Raw genomic sequence first — 3,865 nt, forward strand, 5'->3', positions numbered from 1 at the left:
TATAGTTGTCAACATTTTAAAACTTTGATTTAAACAAGGTTGTGAATCTAACCATGTATTTCATGCTAGCTGTCAGTATTTCATTATTACCGCTCTATGCTGTGGACACATTTTGGTCAGTAACAAAAAGCATTGAGATCAAACACCCAGTCCTAGTTGCTTTAAAACAGTCAGTCAAACTCAACGAGGGATTATAACGATTAAGCAGTGATTGATTAAGTGATCATTAAGAGTTAGATCGATCAAGGCAAATGTAATCGATCTATTATTAAATAAAGATCTGAAATATGATTATTTTTATGATCGCACTCCATATTAGCTGATATTCAAGTACATCTGTTTACATCTTTATATGTCTTTATAGACTAAGTAATGTGCAATCTACAACCCTAGTATGAGCATTTGCTTTAAGGTAAGATGTTTTAATAATGTTGATTTTCTGACAACTTAAAAATAACCTTCCAGAACAACAATAAGTTGAGTTATTGATACATAACTGAGCAGCCTAATTATAGTAACTTAAGCCCTAATGGTGTTTTTACACCTATAGTTTGTTTGCTCTGCTCTAAATCAGTTGATGAGTTTGTAAAGTTGGAGTGTTTGGTTTCTTTTCATTGTTCACTCTGCTTATCCATCAGATGTGCCTCAGACAAGAGCAAGAAAGTAAATACAGGAATATGGTCCTGTGTTATGGACTAGTGCATATTTCTGTCAAAGAAACATTGCTCTGATTGTATGCAATTTAACATGGAGCAACAGCAGAGTTAGCTTTTGCTCATAACTAGGGCTGCCTACAACTGAAGTTCTTCCTGGTTGACAAGTAGTAGTTTAGATTATTAGTTGACTGGTCCACTTTTATGATATTAATTTAATTCATTAATTTAATTGTGGGACACAAAGTGAGCCACCTTTTAAATGCTAACAGCAGTGATTGTAATGGTAATGATTCTGAATGTGTCAGAACAACTAGCAAGGAGACTGAATATTTTTTTATTTAACATCATATATCATGTTTTGAACAACCATATAAGTCTGGTTGTTCAAAACATGGGAGCAAATAACTAATTTACAAATTAACTCTGCGAACTCACCTATCAGCTGTTTCATGCCTCCTGTCCCCACCTGAACGCGCCATGTCTTCATCATCCTTGAAGTCAGAGTCCTGGTTAAAGCTGTTGTAAATCAACCCAGCACTGTATTCCCTTTTGTCAAACTGGTCTCTGTCAGTCTCAGAGGCTGTGTGACAGTCTATTAGGACAGCTAACTGAGCTTACTAGCCAGTGGCAGCTACAGCACAGTTACCAATAGTGTGCCATTGACTTCAGTGTTACAAGAGAAAAGGTCAGTGTTGCAACACTCCCCTGATATTTTAGTCCTGAGCCTAACGGCAAGGTGCAGCTTCAGAAGAATGGAGTTTGAGGTGGGTTTTTTTTTTCTGAAACTAACGGATATATGAAAACATCATTGAAGACCCTTCTCACTGACTAACGGTTTGGTCAAATTTTAGGGGGCAGGCCTACTCATAACTGTAGTAATTATTGGAGCAATATACCAGGGAAAACTATTGCAGCAAAATGCTGAATGCAGTCTGAGAAAATGGCTACTGCTTTCAGATGACTGAGCAGAACAAGCTAAGCTGGAGCTAATATGGAGCATGTACAATGACATGCTTACTGTCAACATGTTAAAATGAAGAGCTGTTTAGTTGGGTTCGACTGAGGTCGAAACACATCCCGTCCACAAACAAACAGTTCCAGAGTTTGTTTGGGGCTAAATGGAGACCACTTCTTCTCAAGGGTCTTGGTATGGTTGTTTTGGTCCACGCCCAAGTGATTACTGTGTTCACACCTGCCCAAACCAATTGCACCTAGAGTGAAAATGAACAAAAGTCATTTCCCCTGACCTCTGGCAGAAGTCCAATTTAACTGCATTGGGAGAGCAAGTGTGAAAACTCCCTAAAAGTGATGTAGAATGAAAACTAAATACATTTCACTTGTTTAATATATGTACATATATTGACTTGTTTGATATATTGGTAAAGTACTTTCTTGCAAAAATCACTTTGCTCTGGTTATTTTTACTTTTTCAGCATAAATCATTTAGCTTGTTTAACTTTTCCACAACAGATTGTAGTTGGGTAAAGCCCATGCATATAATTTGCTGGGATACTGTCCTTTTTAGCTCATAAACAAAGCTAAATTCAGTGCTGCAAATGTGAGATGTCCTTACACACAGTACTCCTATGTCAAGTAATAAACAAAGTTCTTCATAAAAATACTCACAGAGAAGCAAAAACTCAGTTTTAAAAAAAGTAGCTGACACTGAAAATCTGTACCAGTACAGAACATTAAGCTGTGAATAGTCCCTCCTCCTCTAGGCATTAGATCGTATTGCCATGGGCACACTATAAATGAAAACCATTTGCTGGATAGGCTGTTCAAATAAATAAAAGTTAAACAGTTGACAGTCCATTATTTTACATCTCAAAATCATGTGATGTGAGCAGCTACTGGCTCAGATTGCAGCAGTGAAGTCTTGTCCCACTGCTCCGCCTGCATCTTCCCAGCGGAAACGACCCGTGTCAAACAAACCACACTCTGTGGAGACCTTCAGAGGCTGAGGTTCATTTGACCTGAGAATACATAGGTTTGTGTTCAGCACTTAATGGACAAGATCTAGAAATAGACGAATAGTTGGCTGTAGCTTGCATAAATTCTCCCCTCTGTGTCTTATCAGATTCATTTGAGCCAATGCAGGACCATATGTGGACTTGGGCTGGGTGTGCCCGACCCTCTGTGCTCTGTGCCCCGGGGGAGAGATCGGCCAGGGCGGCTCGCTAATTGAAATGTGTTGGCGACTCATCGACGTCTCGGCTCCAGTTTCAGGGCTATTTCGAACCGCAGTGCTGATTGCTGGTTTCACATCACACAGGCAAAAAAAATCAATAGTAGCTGGGAGAGCTAGGGTTTATTCTTTGCAAGCAGACATTAATGCTGTGCAGAGGAGGGTTTGATATTTATCATTTGTCATTTTGTCTCTGCAGATCAGCTTGAGCTGCACAATACATCTAAATTTCTGAGAGTGATAGCTGACACTGTTTGTGAAGAGTTTCCAAAAAATAATGCGGTTTGTCCACATCCCGAACAGTGTTCACAGGGCTGGCAAGGCGAAGCCATTGTGTGACTTTTTCAATTTCCCTCAAAACTTTTCTTGTGTTTCCTTTTACATGTTTTCGACAGAGAGAAACCCTCTTGACCTCTGCGAAGTACCAAAGGGGCCTCGTTATGGAAAAGTGGCTTGTGTGATTTACAAGGACGTTGCTTGTGCTTTCAGAACCGCACAATCCAGAGGGCTGAATCTTAAAGGCATCAGTGTGCTTATAGACTGTTTTTATTTAAGTGCAGACTGGTGTTAACACTTTGTAATAAGTGATAATTTTGCAGTTCAGCAGATAGAACACAGCTAATTTACCATTTAAAATTGAAGGAATGTTTTTACTACTTCAGAAAGCTTGTTTTTCCTATTTGTAAGTCTTCGCACTGGCAATAGCCATAGCTAGAAGAAATATGTTTTTGGGTTGCCCATCTGTCTATCTCATTCTTGTGAACGCGATATCTCATGAACACCTTGGAGGAATTTCTTCAAACTTGGTATCAGCATCCACTTAGACTCAAGGATGAAGTGATTAGATTTTGGTGGTCAAAGGTCACTGTGACCTCATGCCGTCCTATTCTTGTGAACGTGGTATCTCAAGAACTTTTTGGCACAAATGTCCACTTAGACTCAAGGATCAACTGATAAAGCTTTGGTGGTCAAAGGTCACTGTGACCTCATGCCCGTCCCATTCTTCTGGATGTGATATCTG

Source organism: Lutjanus erythropterus, chromosome 6 (genome assembly GCF_056507025.1).
Source record: "Lutjanus erythropterus isolate fLutEry1 chromosome 6, fLutEry1.hap2, whole genome shotgun sequence".
Classification (NCBI taxonomy): domain Eukaryota; kingdom Metazoa; phylum Chordata; class Actinopteri; order Lutjaniformes; family Lutjanidae; genus Lutjanus; species Lutjanus erythropterus.